Source organism: Pinus tabuliformis, chromosome 6 (assembly GCF_031772625.1).
Source record: "Pinus tabuliformis cultivar Carrire ecotype Pingquan chromosome 6, CPIR1, whole genome shotgun sequence".
Classification (NCBI taxonomy): Eukaryota; Viridiplantae; Streptophyta; class Pinopsida; order Pinales; family Pinaceae; genus Pinus; species Pinus tabuliformis.
In genome coordinates, this window is record NC_142292.1 from 904341638 (window position 1) to 904360826 (window position 19189).

At 39.8% G+C, this 19189-nt stretch overlaps 1 protein-coding gene and 1 pseudogene across 1 annotated transcript in view; one reads left to right on the forward strand and one right to left on the reverse strand.

Annotated features, from left to right (window-relative positions):
* Positions 1-19189, forward strand: part of LOC149261861 (clast3-like protein) — a 228405-nt gene that overhangs the window by 91389 nt on the left and 117827 nt on the right. The window lies entirely within an intron of this gene.
* On the reverse strand, positions 1331-17432 carry LOC149261862 (inorganic pyrophosphatase 2-like; annotated as a pseudogene).

A 19189-nucleotide genomic window follows, 5' to 3' on the forward strand; every position in this document is an offset into this window, starting at 1 on the left:
AGATTTTGCACTGACCCCAGCTCCTGGAGATTTTGCACTGCGTAGTCTCTGCGTGAGCCTACGCAGTCACTGCGTGGTCTCTTTGTGGAGATTGCCTCTGACTGCGTCACCCTTGCTGCTGCTGCGTCTTTTGCTGAGAAATCAAGATTTCATCTGTCAATCACTCACAGTGATTCCTGACACTGATCTCTGCTATCCCTCGGTGGTTCTGCGTCAACCTCCTCCAGTTGTTGCGCTGTCCCTCCTTGGCACTGCGTTGCCTTTTCTGCCCCTTCACTGTCTTCTCTGAAGTATATTCACTGGAACAGGAAGTCACTTCCTTCCAGTACTGCCTCTGATCCTCATTGCTTGATCACTTGTTCGAATTCCTTAGCCAACCCTGCCCTAGGAATATCGAATTGACTGATCAACCCTCTTGTGTATTTTGGAATGAACCCCAAGCCTCTTTCTTAGACTTTTCTCGTTGAGACTTCAACAACCGATATTAAGTCTCTAATCAACGACTAAGATAAGAACTTGACTTGATCCGCTTTCTAGAACATTCTCACCCATATTTTGATTAATACCCATTAATACTTTAATTTTCCTAAGTTTAGACTTAGGAACCCCATTAAAAATATTAATTATTTTAATAAAATAGAATCCAGGTGGAATTTCACCAAACGGTTTGTGGGTTCTTTAGAACTCATGTGCCTTAGCCTCTCCACCAATTTTCATGGCTAGAGCACAGCCGATGCTATCAAAAACTAACATTTCTTTCATCAGCGCCTTAGGCATCCTTTATTATTGCTACACTGTCATAAATCCATACACACATAAAATAACATAAGGTAGCCACCCAATGCCATAAAGTGGAGGTTGCATCACTGCCATTGTGAGACTGGTTAGCTGTATCTGTCCTTCATCATTTCCTGCACCTCAGAAAATATCATCGCTGTCCAAATATTTGAGCTCTTCGCACTGTCGAAGCGATTGGTGGATTCTTCCAAAACTCTTCTACTTTGCTCTTCTTCTATTGCTTTTATTGCGGTCTTCATCCTTAGGAAAGAACCTAAAGTCCAAGCACAACATTTCTGCACTTTCGGTCTCCAATGAAAAGTCACCTTCACTTTTGTTATTAATAAAGCATCCTGCAATCCTGTTGATAATACATATTTATTCTTTAGTGCTAGATCTGTTCTTTTAGAACTTCAAAACAGGCGAGTGCAAAAACTAGGAGGTGAAGATAGAAACCAGAGGAGAAGCCAACGCTAGTATCAACGTGAGGTTTTCTTCATAAATTCTAATTTTTTTCTTCTGAAAATGCTAGAAGGTTACTGAGGTGATCAACTCAAGGCATAAGTGGTTTACAAAGGAAATCTTCAACGTCTTTTGCATTGCTCCAGCTGTGAACTTGAGCTTTAACAAGATCAAGATTCTGTTCAAGAAGTTTCCAACGTGGGCAATCTTGCAAGGACGTGATCTTCACCCCCAATCTTAATGAAAGGCAAAATTCTCATTGACCATCTCCCATATAAATGAAGAGTTTTTTGGATTCTTGAAGGAAGTTTGTTTGAATACTATCTACTATTGATCCCTTGCACATATTGGCAAGGAATAGTTCACATCCATGTGCTGCTATGGTATATGAATCAGTGTTGCGGGGGAGCGCCCCATCTCACGATCCGCTCCCAATTTTCGGGAGTGAATTAGAGAGCATTGCTCCCGTCGCTGCGAGAGCGATTTTTTCCACGGGGGAGTGGTTGGGTAGCGATCGCTCCCCCATTGAAAAAATCGCTCCCGTCTAGCGAAAAGGAAGCCCACGCGGCCGGGAAGGAGGGTGACAACGGCATAGAGAGGGGGAAAGGAGGGAAAAGGGGAGAAGAGAGAGAGGTGGGGGGGGGGCAAAATAAATAGACCCTCTCCCCTCCCATTATTCACTTCATCCATTGAGAGAGCAAGAGAGTTTGGAGCAAGAGAGGGTTTGAAGCTTGGAGAGAGGAACTTGGTGAGAGAGGAGCTTGGAGGAGTTTGAGGAGCTTGCAAGGGGAGGTTGGAGCTTGAGATTGAATGCCAAAGAGGTAGGATCTATACTTTAATCTTGCATTTTTTTTTTGGTTATGTTCATTGCTAAATAAATAATTTTTTTTTTTTTTGGTTTTTTTTTTTCTTCCCATTCCCGTTCATCCATTTTTTTGCAGATTCAAAACTTCAAATTTCAAACATCATGGCTATATGGCTTGGCATTTTCTTCTTCTTGGTTCCTTTTTTGGTTATTATGGTGTTGGAGAGTAGAAAGAGGAGAGTTTAACATGAAGAAGAGGATGAAGAAGTGTGTTATAGTGGATTTGATGAAAACCCCGGAGATGAGTACTTTGGTGAGGAGGAAGAGAGTGAACATGATCCAAACCAAAAAACTAAACAAGACCAAACCTGATCTGATAATCACCCTATGAGTGACCTCAGTTTGAAAACTTATTAAACAAAAGGTATTACAGACTCATGTGCTGGTGTGCGTGTTCTGTGTTATTGAAACAACGAATTGATCAGATTGCCAATACACAGAAAATAAGTGGAAAGACAACAGAGAAACACAGTAAGCAACACAAAGACACAAGAATTTTTTAATAAGGAGTTCACCCTATTCTCGAGGGCTACATCTCCGGTCCAGCTCTCAGTGGTGGCCTTGTTTTATTGTGTCTTTAAGCAGAGAATTACAAATACAGGGACTCAATGCAGTTCTCCTGAAGCAGGTTTGCTTGGCAGGGTGGTTCTTGGATTCCCCAAGGCACTCAAAGTACACAGACTCTTGTTCTTCCTACCAGCTTTGTGACCCTTGGTCTACAGTGGAAAGAGCCAACTGTGATGCTTGATCCGGACAGATTCCTCTATGGGAAGGCTTGAATCTTCAAGCTCTCTGGTGCTCGATGTTGCCTGTGGTCAGCTCGGCCCTCTGTCTCCTCTGCTTGGCTTTACTGCTCTCTGTGTTCACTGTCTCTCTTAGTTGCTTGGACTCCTCTCAATTCGGGTTTCCAATTAACTCTTCTCTTCTCTTCTCTCTGTCTCTTACCACTTGATCTCTGTTCCGACTGTCTCTGTTCATGGCTTTAGTCATTCGATCCCTATGCCTGTTCGGTTCCTCTCCCGCTTGCGGCAATTCACCTTCTGCAGCTGTGCTTGGAATTCCTTGTTCGGCGTCAGCACGAACGCTCTGGCAGTGGCCACGTGTCTCCATCTAACTGGTGCCAGCACGCTTCATCGGTTTGTTCTTCCGTTACGTCGTGTATGCGTTCTTTCTCCACTGTGGCGGTTAAACGGACTCCAAATCTCTTTAGAACTTGGCGTAATCCCCTGTTGATTCCGCTTCCTCCATCGGGCGCAATCTCAGCCGTCCGGTCTGGGCTCCTCCAAATCCAACGTCATACGCACGTCGAGCGCGGTTGACTTGCTCGATCAATAGCGCGCGATCAATGACGGTTTTTCTCTCACCTCCGCTGCCACGCGTCAATTGCTGAGTGGGATTGCTCCGCTCTCCTCCAAAACCTCTTACCGTTCAAGGGCACCCCGATCAATACCGCCGGTTTTCCAGAGCGCGGGTCCCGCCTTTGTCCTTTAGCGCTTTTTTGTTTCTCCGCCCGCAGTTCTCCGGCTCCCAACACGACCGAGTGCTTAAGGCTCTTCCACTTTGGCCCTGTTTGCCCAGCGATGCGCTAATCGCGCATCAAAATCGCCTCCTTTTCCCAATCCGGGGCTCCCAGGGGCTGCTTTGACCTCTTGCGCAGTCTCCATGGGCCTCGGTCAGCGCGCTTTGACCGAGGTCCTCGTCGTTCTACGTTGGCGGCCATTGCCACTGGTTCAAGGTGTTTTTGATCACTGTTTTGGAATTTTCAAGGATTTGTTCAACTCGATACAGTCAAGGTCCTCGACAGTCTTTTGTGGATCCAATTCGGATCACGGCCTTCTCACTTAAAAAGCTTTTGGACCACCAAAAGTTGGTTTTCTTCAAGCATCGACTAAGTGAGGAAACTGCTGTCTCACTTGTTCAATCTCAATCCACTTCGCATTGCTCGGCTTCGAACCTTTAAGCCCAATCCTAAGGTATTCGACTTGTCCACTGCATGTCGTCCTTACCTTCCTGTCCAGCACTGTATCTTCCTGCAACTCATTAAGATATTCAGGTAGCAGGTTGTCAACATAAGGTATTTGACTCTGCTCTTCGGGGTCCTCAATCATTGAAGGTTCAAACAACCTCAAACAGTCGGCATTTACGATTGAGTAGATGTGCATGTAAGCTGGTAGCTCAAGGCGGAATGCATTTTCACCAACCTTCTCAAGTATCCTGAAGGGTCCATACTTGATAGGTTTTAGCTTTTTACCTTCACCTTGCATCCTGTCCTTGCTGATATACAGCCAGACTTGGTCTCCAACTTGAAAACTATACTCCATCCAATGCTTATCATGCCTAGCCTTGTACTTGGCCTGGCTCTTTTCCAGCTGTCCCTGTACTGCCTGGTGGATCTCCTGGATCTGTTCAATGAACCTAGTTGCCTTGTCCACATCACTGTGTCTATCAACCATGGTATTTTTACCAAAGACAAAATCCAAAGGAGACCTTGGTACGAAACCAAAGCAGGTCTCAAAAGGAGATCTCTGTGTAGAAGAGTGTTTGGCTCTATTGTAAGCATGCTGCACATAACACAAGTGTTCATCCCAAAGCTTAGGGTGTTTGCTGCAATATCCTCTCAGTAACTGGATCACCGTCCTGTTAACTACTTTTGTCTGGCCATCTGTTTGTGGATGAAAAGCTGTGCTTTTCTTTAACTTGGTGTCCATTAGTTCCCACAGACTTGACCAAAACTTCCCCACAAATCGGGTGTCTCGATCAGATATAATAGAAGTGGGTAATCCGAAATGAACCCATACATGTTCAAAGAATAATTTTGCAGTTTGTTCAGCTGTAATCTGTTTACTACAGGGTATCAAAATACACATTTTGCTGAATCTATCCACAACAACATACAGATAATCATTTCCTAGATTTGGGCAGTCCTCCAACAAAATCCATGGAAATGCTTTCCCAAGGGTGAGAAGGAACTGGTAATGGAGTGTATAAGCCTAGTTTTCTGTTGCTGGGCTTGCTTTTTGCACACATAGCACACCCCTTTACATATCTAGTAACTGTTTTATTCATTTTCGGCCAATAGCAGAACCTTTGCAGCGGTGCAACTGTTTTACTTACCCCAAAGTGACCTGATATTAGAGAAGTGTGGGCTTCCCTAATTATCTTTACTCTCTCAGTTTGTGGAATGCAGAGTTTCCCGCAATGATATAAGAGTCGGTCCTTCACATGATAGTCCAATTCTTCTACTCTTTTGCCTTGACTCAAAGTTGCATATACATCTTGAAAGTCCATGTCCTGAGCATACTGTTCTATGTAGCTTTCATGCAGCACAGAATTATGCTTAAGTATGGTAGATGCATTTATAATGGGTCTCGATAACATATCTGCAACCTTGTTATGTATGCCCTTTTTATATCTGATGACTAAATGAAACTGTTGTAGAAAACCCATCCATCTGTAATGTCTTGATTGTTGCAACTTAGTTTGGGAGTGTAGATATTGAAGTGGTTGATGATCAGTGTGTATTACTGTTTCTTTGCCCATTAAGTAATGTTTCCACTTTTTCACACTCTGAACTAATGCATACAATTCTTTATCATAGGTAGGATAGTTAACTACTGCAGGATTAAAAGTCTTAGAATGATAACATATGGGTTTACCGTGCTGTGTCAACACTGCTCCCATGGCATAGTCATTGGCATTAGTTTGGATCTCAAATGGTCTTTGTAGGTCTGGTAGTGCTAGTACAGGTGCTGTACTAATCTTTTCTTTCAAGGTGTTGAAGGCTTTCTGCTGTTTGCCTCCCCATTGGAACACCTTGTTCAATCTTGTCAAAGCATGTAAGGGAGCTGCAATTGAGGAAAAATTTGAAATGAACTTCCTCCAATATTGTGCTGCTCCTAAGAAGCTTCTCACTTCTGTAGCAGACTGGGGTTTAGGCCAGTTTACAATGACTACCACTTTAGAAGGATCTATTTTCAATTTACCTCCCCCTACTATGTGACCCAAATAATTTAGAGAGGTTTTGCCAAATTCACATTTGGAGAGTTTAACATAAAGTTTTTCTCTTCTCAAAACATCTAATGTCTGCTTAACATGCTTTAAATGTTCTTCCCACATTTGACTAAAAATCAGAATGTCGTCCAGATACACAATAACAAAATCATCAAGAAAAGGTCTGAGTACATCATTCATTAATCTCATGAAAGTAGCAGGAGCATTAGTTACGCCAAAAGGCATAACCAGCCACTCATACAATCCTTGCTTTGTTTTGAAAGCAGTCTTCCATGCATCTTGCTCTGCAACTCTAACTTGATGGTATCCACTGTGCGAATCCAGCTTGGTGAAATAAGCAACTTTCTTCAATTGATCTAAAAGATCATCTATGCGAGGAAGGGGATAACCATTTTTGATTGTTATCTTATTTAGTGCTCGGTAGTCAATGCACATTCTCCACGAGCCATCTTTCTTTCTCACCAAGACGATGGGTGACCCACATGGTGATGTGCTAGGCCTGATGAACCCTTTCTCGAGCAACTTTTGCACCTGCTTCTTGATTTCAGCATTCTCTAAAGCAGACAACTTGTACATCCCAATGTTAGGCAAAGGAACATCTTGCTGCAAAATAATATCATGTACTATTCCCTTTTTGGGTGGCAGACCTTTAGGTTCTTGAAATAAGACATCATTCTCTGAAACAATCTTTTCTATATCAGCTTGCTGATTAGCATTACAACCCCCAAATACATTGGTTTTATCAAATTTCTTTTCCTTTACAACCATTAGTAAGAACTGTTTGCATGAATTTATCATTCTTTTCATCTGTCCTGAGTTGATGAGAGTATAGTTATTCTTGAGCTATGAGCCCTTACAAAGTATTCGATTCCATCTTTAACAAGTAGATACTTGTTCTCAGCTCTATAGAAAATAGCTTTTCTATCTTACAAGTAGGGACTTCCTAAAACAATTCCACATATATCTAAAGGAATTACATCTAACTCAACCTCATCTACAAATGCTGAGCCAAAAGAAAACTTGAGTTTGCACTGTCTAGTCACTTGTAGTTGCGCTTTATCATTCAACCATCCTAATGGGTATGGCTTCTTATGAGGTGTAGTTGCTAATCCCAATTTCTTTACAATTTCTTCAGAAACCAAATTTACTTGTGAGCCACTATCAAACAAAGTATCAATCTTTTGATTTTTGGAAACAACTCGAATATGGAAAAGCTCATGTCTTTTTCTCTCATGTTCTAACAGATTGAGCAGAATTACTAGTAGATGCTTCAGAATTCTTACCTTTTATACCTGTGGCTGCAATGATTGTTTCATCTCCCGAGTCTGACCCCAAATCTTTCTGAATAGCTGCAGCAGTCTTCTTCTTCTTGCCCTCGGACTTCTTAGGTCTCAGCGCTGGATGCAGAATCCAACAGTGCTCATCATCATGCCCCTCCTTTTTATAGTGAGTGCATGAAGCTTTGCCTTTTTGTGCAGTGTTAGCCTTCCTTGCTTTCCACTTCTGCTTCCTTTTCTCCTTGCTCTTGCTTACAGTGGGTTGGGATAGTCCCCCAACTTCTGGATTTCCATTCTTTCCTCTAGTTTCTAGATGAGTAGCTTGTACAAATACCTCATCTACACTAGTGGGATTAAACATGAGGATGGTATGCCTCATGTAGCTGTGTAGACCACCAATGTACTTCAAAAGAGTCTCTGGTGAGTCTAATGAGATACCCAACATCAATGCTCTCTTTTTGAACTCTTGAGTATACCCTTGTACACTTTGCCCTTTCAACTGTCGAAGAGTTTGCCAACTCATCATGGCTTGTTGCATGTAGGCTAATGGATAGAACTGCTTTTTGATGGCAGCAACAAATTCACTCCAGACATAGATGGTCTTACCATGCTTCTGCATATCAGCTTGGGTTCTGCCTTCCCACCAAACCAAGGCAGTGCCTCCTAGGCATAGGCTTGCCAGCTGAATCTTACTCTTGTCTGAGTCTATGTTTTGTACCCTGCAATACACATCAATTTGTCTTATCCAATTGTCCAACTTTTCAGCATTTAGCTCTCCATCATATATAGGTAAATCAAATTTAACATCTAACTTAATCAAAGATGCTTTCTTATTATGCACAGGGCTATTAGGAGGTGTGAGAAAGCTTTCCTCTTTCCCCTTTCCTTTGGAGTGGTCATGGAAATGAGACGCATCTTTTTATTTATCTTGTTTAGAGCCTGATGAATCTTCATCCCTATGCTTTCTAAAGTCCCTATACATTTCTTCTACCATAGACTTTATAGCTAGGAAACTCCCTATGAATTGAGGGTTTGGCCCTATAGGACCTTCCTCTGACATTGTCTTCCGAGAATAGACTCTCCCAATTTCAGGATTAGTTTCCACCAACTCTCCTTCTCCTAATTTGAGCTTTGATCTAGTGAGCATTCACAGCTAAACCAACACAAGCTTTTCTAACCTTACGGCCTAGAGCTCTGATACCACTTGATCTGATAATCACCCTATCAGTGACCTCAGTTTGAAAACTTTGTAAACAAAAGGTATTACAGACTCATGTGCTGGTGTGTGTGTTCTGTGTTATTGAAACAACGAATCGATTAGATTGCCAATACACTGAAAATAAGTGGAAAGACAGCAGAGAAACACAGCAAGCAACATAAAGACACACAAGAATTTTTTTATAAGGAGTTCACCCTATTCTCGAGGGCTACATCTCGGGTCCAGCTCTCAGTGGTGGCCTTGTTTTATTGTGTCTTTAGGCAGAGAATTACAAATATAGGGAAGCAGGTTTGCTTGGCAGGGTGGTTCTTGGATTCCCCAAGCCACTCGGAGTACACAGACTCTTGTTCTTCCTACCAGCTCTGTGACCCTTGGTCTACAGTGGAAAGAGCCAACTGTGATGCTCGATCCGGACAGATTCCTTTATGGGAAGGCTTGAATCTTCAAGCTCTCTGGTGCTCGATGCTGCCTGTGGTAAGCTCGGCCCTCTGTCTCCTCTGCTTGGCTTTACTGCTCTCTGTGTTCATTGTCTCTCTTAGTTGCTTGGACTCCTCTCAATTCGGGTTTCCAATTAACTCTTCTCTTCTCTTCTCTCAGTCTCTTACCACTTGATCTCTGTTCCGATTGTCTCTGTTCATGGCTTTAGTCATTCGATCCCTATGCCTGTTCAGTTCCTCTCCCGCCTGCGGCGATTCACCTTCTGCAGCTGTGCTTGGAATTCCTTGTTCGGCGTCAACACGAACACTCTGGCAGTGGCCACGTGTCTCCATCTAACTGGTGCTAGCACGCTCCGTCGGTTCATTCTTCTGTTACATTGTGTATGCATTCTTTCTCCACCGTGGCGGTCAAATGGACTCCAAATCTCTTTAGAACTCGGCTTAATCCCCTGTTGATTCCGCTTCCTCCATCGGGCGCAATCTCAGCCGTCCGATCTGGGCTCCTCCAGATCCAACGTCATACGCACGTCGAGCGCGGTTGACTTGCTCGACCGATAGCGCGCGATCAACGGTGGTTTTTCTCTCACCTTCGCTGCCACGCGTCGATCGCTGAGTGGGATCGCTCCGCTCTCCTCCAAAACCTCTTACCGTTCAAGGGCGCCCCGATCAATACCGCCGGTTTTCCAGAGCGCGGGTCCCGCCTTTGTCCTTTAGCGCTTTTTTGTTTCTCCGCCCGCGGTTCTCCGACTCCCAATGCGACCGAGTGCTTAAGGCTCTTCCACTTTGGCCTTGTTAATCGCGCATCAAAATCGCCTCCTTTTCCCGATCCGGGGCTCCCAGGGGCTGCTTGACCTCCTGTGCAGTCTCCATGGGTCTCGGTCAGCGCGCTTTGACCGAGGTCCTCGTCGTTCTACGTTCGCGGCCATTGCCACTGGTTCAAGGCGTTTTTGATCGCTGTTTTGGAATTTTCAAAGATTTGTTCAACTCGATACAGTCAAGGTCCTCGACAGTCTTTTGTGGATCCAATTCGGATCAAAACCCCATTGTGGAAATATGTTTCTAGGCATGAAACAGGGAAAGGGGGTGGAACCACTAAATTTCATTGCCCCTATTGCAACAATACTTACACAGGTTCATACACCTGTGCCAGAAGGCACCTTTGTGGGAAAATGCCATGGGATGTGTTGTCGCACAAAGTGTCTAGGTACTGCGACAATGCTCAGAGTAGGGGTTGTCACTCTGAACCTTACTCACTCCGTTTGGACTCTTTCCTATCTAAGTCAAGGGGGGTAGTCCCTAAGGATGATAATGAGGGGAAAACTTGTTGGAACAACAAGTCCTAGGAGATAAGGAGGCAAAGAAATCACTTCCTTTAATAACTTGAATTAAGATTTGATTGCAAGTTAGGCCATTAAATTAAGCAATTTAAGATAAATATGTTCAATTAGATCCAAACGACACTTTTGATGGAAAATAAGAGACCAGTGCCTTGATAACCAATGCTCAAATAAATTAAGAACTTGCACAACAATATTTCAAGCTATAAGTTAAGTAATGCTGCAAGGAAATATTAGAAAGGATCAAGACAATAAGAGATATGAGCAGTAAACTTTAAGACAATTACAAGGAAGAGAAAAGATGTTATTCTAAATACAACAAACTTGCAACTATAGATTTAGCCCATGATTCCAATTACCCATGATCGGTAAGGAATGAATGCAAGATCTTAACTAATGTGAGATGCAAGATGCAATGCAATTGCTTCACGAGAGACAATAAATATACTTCAAGAAGTTAAATTGCCAATAACATTATGTCAATATGCTTGTAATCATCCAATAGACAAATATTACATGTTATTAAAAATGACTGAAAGAAGTAATAATAATTATTCAATGAAGGAATAGCAATGAAAATTAAGTGTTAGAGCAATATCCCAAGAATGCCTTTAGATAAAGTGACTTAAGGTTGTTACAGTAGAATCCCTCAAATGCCTTTGATTAATAATGTGATTATTTAGACGTTCTCACTTGTTCAGACAATTGAAAAGTGAGACAATTGAACAAGTAAGAAACTAAAGATATATCACACTTGTAATTTAGTCAATGAGAAAGCATTTTTTATAATGATTAAAAGGGAAATGGTTTTCCCAAAGTTAAAATCCGCTCCAAAATAATTACGCCCAAAAAGATGATGAGGGTTATGAAACCTTTTAAAGGGGATAACAAAATAAATAAATAAAATTTAAATGCCCCTTCCTTAAATTAACAATGAGGGAAAATGACTTTCTCAAAACAAAATACTCTTCAAAAGATTTCAATAGCGATGCTCAAGGAGGAAAATGCTTACGGAATGAAGAGGAAAACCTGCAGCTGGTAGATAGAACCCAGAAAGGAATTTTAACGCTGAATTTCTAAGTCCCAAAATCGAATCTGGAAATTGCTCAAATAATTTTGCTCAAACTCTGCATATTTTCGCTTACAGAATTGTGCTAACGGTTGATGAGAAACCACCCAAATATGCTCACAGTAAGCTTCTAAATTGATAGGATTTTGAGTTTTAATTAAAAAAATAAAAGGAAATGTTATCAAGTTTCTAAGCTTGAAGCCTTCAGAAACTGTGCGAAACCATTAAGACACTTTCAGGCCCCAAAAAACCTCAAACACCTGATGATACCAGTCTAGGAGCTACAATAAAACGATTTCCTCCAAGCAATAATGAAAATATTCCTTCAAAAATAAATGCGGCTTAGGAAAAAGGAAGGTTTGCGGCCTAGACACAAACAGAAATCAGAAAAATCCCTACAACCAAACTCAGAAATCCGTAAATAAGGCTGGGTTCTTGATGATAATTGCTTCAGAATTTGATAAGAGGAATTTTTTGACTGCTCAAGATTTATTTGAAAGTTTGAAACCCTCAAGGAAGAAATATGTCAACAGATCAAGGGTTTGGGAGCATTTAAAAGTTTACGGCCTTCTTCCCTCGACTCTCTCAACAATTCCACCTGCAAAAAAAATTGGTTTTTAAACCCCACACTTCCTTGAAATCGGATTTCCTGCTAATACCTTATGCCTTCTCTAACCTGTGTAGATCATAAAAATAGATATACGAATACATATATATACAAAGAGTCATTTACATAAAGAATAAAAGTATGTTTACAAGTTCTAAAATAAAAGAAAAATAAAAACCCAAAAAATCATATATATATACAAGAAAGAAATTTAAAATGCAATGGGTTAGTGAAATTATTTGAATAAATGTTAGTATATATAGATGCAAATTAGAGAAACTATTTTTATGTTTTGAATGTGGGATAAAAAAAGAAAAAAGTTAATTAAAAGAAATTTAAACTTAAATAAATATTTACAATTTTGAAATCCTAATGTTATTTACAAAATAAATCTAAAGGATAGTGAAAAGTAACTACATACAAACAAACTACAATATTCACAATGGAATAGATCAAGAGGAATATGAGTCCAACTCCATTCTCTTGATCTAGTGTTTAATAGCTCTAATTAGCAGATCTATCAGATAAGCACAATGATTAAAAAAATTTAAATTTTAAAAGGAAGTGCTAGCTCGAAACCCTTCGTGCATCACCAACAAAAAATCTTATGATAAGCCCGACACTAATTTTACTGCGCTCTTCAGAAAACACGAATCGGGAGTTGGCTAGTCCAATTGAAAACTTCCCCGAACGCCCGATGATCTAAAAATCAAAATTTTCCTGCGAAACTCAATCCAGCCATCAAAATAGAGCGAGACAATGATAATAAAATTTAGATAAATAGACATACCTGCTAATACATTCGAAATTTAAATTATCACTTAAACCCCAGTGATTGAGCAAGATCCCTGTATTCAAATCACTTTTCAGAAGCTATCATCAATGGCTAAAAAAATTTACGCATGAAAAACGACACATCTTACAGTATTTCCATGAAGAGTAACACCGACGAAGATTAATCCCAAAGTATTTCTTTATTATTCAAAAAAAAGTTTACACGAGAGCTTTTCGCGTAGCACACGACTCAAAGGTCGGATGAATTGACTGACAAATGACTTCTTATTTAAAGATAAATCCTCCAACGGTTAGTTCCACTGATCCTCGTCAGAGCAATCTCGATCGTTGATGAGGATCAAAATTTCTTTTAATCTCATCCATTGAAATTTTAAATTCTTGAGGAAATTTGAATTTTTCAATTAAATGCATTTTAATTAATTCAAAAATTAAATTTTTGAATTAATTTTCTCAAAATTTTGACTTTGACTTAACCCCAGGGATCAAAGGCTTAAAATTTATCAAAATAATTAATTTACCTTAGTCCCTGGACCTCTTAAAATTTAATTTTTTAAGGACTGACGAATTTTGCCTTTGGAGAATTTAAATTTACCTAGGACCTAGAATTAATTAAATTTCTGGCTTAAGATTTTAATTAATTTTTGGCCAAAAAATTTAATTAATTAACCTATGAGGGGATAAATTATTTTTCCAACCCTTAAGACACTTTACATAATGATTTTCATATTTTTTTTATATCATAAGGGGGAAAACCCATTTGTGATAGACCCTCACACACTACCCATTTCTGCGACACAAATATAATTCAGCAAACCAAACAATTTGTAATAAAATAACCTAACCAAATAGTTAGGATTATTCCCAAATCACTTTTACATTGAATCGATCTATAACACTAGGACTCGCCTAAGATCCCAGTGACAAAATCCATTCGGGCTTTGGGGTAAGGCTGAAGGAAAACTCTGCCGACCATTCGAGAATGGATCGGTGAGACAAAAAACCTCTTGGAATGTAGATCATCACCAAGAAACTACGTTTACCTAGGCAATTACATACACGACACGGATCTGCCGAGATTATTTACCTTATACACATGCAGAAAGGGTTTACATAATATCTTCGAAGTGAAACTGATGATGATAGTTATACGGCACAAACACATCGATCAGGTGCTATTCTTTTTGCGAAAAAGGGGGTGTACTGCTATGGGTCGTTGACATGTAGTGGTCAACAAGATGGAAATAAACAAATAGGAATCAAAACCTGTGCAAGTGTGTCAACAACAAATAGAGCCAAATACATAAGGGAAGAGGAGGAAGCCCAATACTAATCTAACAAATCAAAGGGTTTCTTTGAACATAGCTCACAATCACATCAACATGCATGGATAACTCCTTTAGCATTCTGAAGTGACATGATTGGTTTTCATGCTGGACAGGTGGAGCAATCTGAGGTCCACCCGGACCACTTCCCATTTGGTATACAGACTCACTTATTTGCTTCAACTCCAATATGTGCGGTTCGGAATAATAGCATGCTCTGGCTCTCGGACTTGGTGGGTCGGTCCCGCTGGCGGCTCGTACCCCCCGTCCTCCTCTCATGGCAGTGGATATGGAGTCACAAGGTCACCAAACATCTCGTTAAGGCATAGAACCATATCAAATTTCCTTGTTGAAGGGTGTAGGAATGATGTGGATTCAAAAGTTTACTGGTTTCTCTATGCATGTGGGATACCATTCAATGTTCTTCCATCACTTTATTGGCATGAAATAGTTTCTGCCATAAATGATGCCCCTAAAGGATACAAGAGCCCTGGTATGACAAGGCTAGAGTCGTTGGACTTGATCATGAAAAAGCAAAAATATCACATACTTTGGGTAGAATGACCAATTCTTGGACTGAGCATGGGGTGTCCATTGCATTTGATGGATGAACAAATGTAAAAGGCAAGCCATTGATAAGTGTTCTTGTTGTGTCTGTTTGTGGTGCCATATTTCTTTCAGCATATGATTATTTAGATAAGGTCAAGGCTGCCATCAACATTGCAGAACCATTACTTGAAACAATTGAACGTATTGGGCCATACAATGTCATCCAAGTCATCACTAATAATGCTGCTAATTGTAAGGCAGTGGGAGCAATTATTGAGGATAAATACCCCAACATATTTGGTCTGGGTGTTTGGTTCACACAATGAACCTTTTGCTGCATGATATTATTAAGAACAAAAACCAACAATACAAATGAATTGGTGATTTGTACAAGAGAGGCAAACGAATGATAAAATTTATTACAAATCATAGCAATACCCATGGGATTTTCCATAGTTGCTCAAGATTGGAGCTGTTGAAGATTGCGAAGAATAGATTTGTTAGCTATTACCTCACCTTCAGGTGCCTTTTGAAGGTAAGAGAGTCATTGGCTAGCATGGTATCAAGTCCACAGTGGCAGGTATTAAAGGACAGGGCTACAAATGCAGCTGACAAGCAAGGTTTTGAACAGTGGAGGAGACCACTCTTGATGGTTTGTTTTGGGCATGTGCGAGGCAAGTATTGGAATTCACCAAGCCCATTTATCACATGATTCGTTTTGCAGATACAGATAAACCAATGATTGGGGAGGTGTATGAGTAGATGGATACCATGTTGGGGCAAATAAAACATATTCTTTAGAAAGATGATCCCAACTTGTATACACTAATTCACGATTGTGTGTGTACACGGTGGAATAAACTTAATGTTCCACTACATGCTTTGGCGTATATCCTTACACCAAAATACTGCTCTCCATCTTGGTTGGGCCAACCTGCACCTGGGGGTGGGATTAGGGTCAAACCCCATATAGATGAAGAGGTATCTACAAGATATTTGGAAGCATTAGACATGTTGGTACCTGACAGGGTGGAGTGTGCTAATGTGCGTCTTGAATTAGGCAGATACTTCAGTTTCACTGGTTTGTTTGGTTCTTTGCATGCAATGGAAGATAGAGACAGATTTGATGCTTTCACATGGTGGGAAGCATATGGCAGCATGGGACTTTTGCCAAAATTGGCAAAAAAAAAGTTCTCTCACAGGCTGTAAATACTTCTTCTGCAGAGAGGTGTTGGAGCACCTACAACTTCATACATAATGTGAGAAAAAACAGACTCAATGAAAACCAGGCAGAAAGCTTGGTTTATGTGCACTACAACTTGAGGTTGTTGAGTCATTACTGTGATCGGGCTTATGAGGATCCAACATATAAAATTTGGGACAACCACCCAGAGTACGATAATTTGGAGGATGGCACTATACATCTTGAAGAATTGGAAGAAGAGCTTATGAGAGATGAAGATGAAAGAACAATAACAATGCCTCCCCCACCATCCAATAGCAGTGCCAGTGCTCGAGTTCCAACTATTGTTCATTTGCTGCCGCCACCTCCATCTACATCCTCACGTGGAGGGCATGTGGCTTCTAGTTCTGGTTGTGGGACTGTGCAGGAGGAGACTCCTAGAAGACCACCACGACCTGCTCAGAAATTAGACATTTCTCGTGGCGGCAAGAGGAAGTTGTAGATAATAGATTTGCTTGTCTTTTGAATTTTCTAGTTTCTAGTAGTTTTAATAACTGTTGACTCTTTCATATTTATTATGATATTTTTTGTAAACAATATATGATTATGACAATTTAAGTTTGAAGTTTGAAGTTGGCAATTATAACTCATTGGTAATGAATTATGAATATGATGCTTCGTGAAAGTTGAAAGTTGTTTCATTTCATGTTAGATATTCTTTGTTGTAATGGTTACACTTAACTTACAGGTACAACTTTGGTGATAAATTATGATAAATGTTATATATTGAATTTTGAAAGCTTGAAACTTTAAGATTGATGAATCATGAGACTCAATATGCTGTATGTTACTAACTTGTGGATGTGGTTGATGAAGATTATAACTTCTAGATGATTGTTGTTATATGGTTCAATCTATGTTTTTTATATCTAATTCCTCATTCTACATGCTTTTGTTGACATATATGCATCAAATATAAAAAATATAATATATATATATATATATATATTATATAAAGAATCGCTCTCCAAATCGCTCCCAAACCGGGAGCTTCTGAAAATGTCGCTCCTGCTCCTGCTTCCTGTTTTCGCTCCCGCTCCCAAGTAACCTTGATATCAATGGTAAGGGAATATTCTTAACCTTCCATCATTATCACCACTTACTCGGTTTGCATGAATCTCACTAAAATATTGAAGGAGATCATAATTTTCAAAGATGGTTTTGATGTAAAATGAATTATCATCACTTACCATCCTTAGATCACATCCTAAGGAATCTGTGGATTTGATAGCTCTGATGATTTCGAGACAAATAGAGATGTACTTTAGAATCTCCTCAATATCACTCATGTTTCTTCCTACTGATGCAACTCTAACATCCTTATATCCATCAAAGAAGTCCATGGAATCACTCTCATTAAAGAATTCATCAATTTAGTATCCCCGAGCTAATTGACCACCCATCCATCACCGTTGGAGTCAATCAGGGTATGATCAACATAAAACATAATGACAACTTCCATGCCTATAATTGACCCGCCGTTACTGTCCAAATATTTTCGATGAGATTTGTGCATGGTGAGGATCGCCATTGAAAATGCACACAAATTATGGCCATAGCATTTATAGAGATGAAACACACACTATGCATGTTTAGTAACAATTCATAACTCTCATGCATTTGATGAACTATAATATTTGAATGCCAAACATTTATCAAAGCGTGCCTAGTAGAAGATGGAACTGGGACGATTCTCTTTACGTCGATCATCATGAAACAATAGCTATGATTTGCTTCGATTTGTGTTTGTGTAAGAGCCCTTAAGACAACAATTTTTCAATGTTTGAGTATGACTTCGTTCGATTAAAATTTTACATATCAATGCCTCAACTCCAACGCCAAATGTAATACGTGTATAATTATTTCTCCAGCTCCTTATCAATGCCCCTATATATATATATATATATATCCACTTCTTCAATAGTGCAAATATGAAGGTACGCTTGCCATGTGATAATATGAACATCTGCTTGCCACCATTATAATCTACCAATATCCAATCAATGCCCTCATAAAGACCAATTGTTGTCTAAACATTATACCACCACCAACCCACATATATAACAATGACTGTCCAAATAGTATACCGCCACCACACCAATTACTGTTCAAACAATATATCACATTTAATACAACGTCATAGATATGAACACACCATCATCCCAAGTGTGTTTTTATAAATGTCGTTGCTTAATGGCACCATATCAATAATGTCAATGTAGATACATTTAATTTGATGGGAAACATTAATCAGGCCGCAAAAGACTCATGAAATTTACAATTCAATGCAAACGCAATATTGTAATCCAATCATTGTTGTTGTACGCATATTATAATTCAATCGCTGCCAATGTCATGCTAATAGATGATATAATGCCAAACAATATATATAAACTTTATGCTATTGTCGTGCAAAGTGAGAACGAGTGCAAGAAGGGGCTGGAAACTTCAAATGTTTGGAGATTTGAAATTCATTTGGAAACCTTGCTCATTATAAGAATTCGACAAGTGTGAAGTTGACCTTGGAGGAAAAATCGTTGGGTATGGTGGGTTGCATCAAAAAGTTTGTTGATTTATGCATTACATTGAATATATATATTATAACATTAGCAATGAAAAAATATATTATTCAACATATTGGTTGTCAACAATACCAACGACATATCCAACATTCCAATCAGTCGAGAGTTGGGGAGGCGAGTATGCTAAACGATGTATTACCAAATCTCATATAATTTTCGTGCCGATCATGGATAGAGAGAGTATTGTTTCTTCAATGTCGTCCTGTTCCACTCTTGTATTGCTCTTCATGGGATTGGGACATGGACAAGAACTCGACATTCAAAATTGTTGTTTTCTTGCTCCTCCTGCCACTGCTATGAATGCGAAGTCCTTATGGCTTTGAGTCTCTTTCCTTTTTTTTTAACAGTTATCCATGAAATTGAAATATCTTTGATTTTATGGTAGAAAGGTTTGTCCTTCTTGCTTCTTCAAGCTGTGTCCTTAGGCTAATGATTTCCTCCTTGTATTCATGCTCTCTTTCATCACATATCTACACCAATTTCTTCAAATCTTTGTTTTCATTCTTCAATCTTTCTATTTCAGTCAAGGCTATGTCAAGCTTGGCTAGTTCATCAGTTGTCTTTTCTTCATGGCAATAAAGTCCATTCACATTAACAGATATCTTATTTGACTGAACCCTTTCTTTTTGATAGGGTT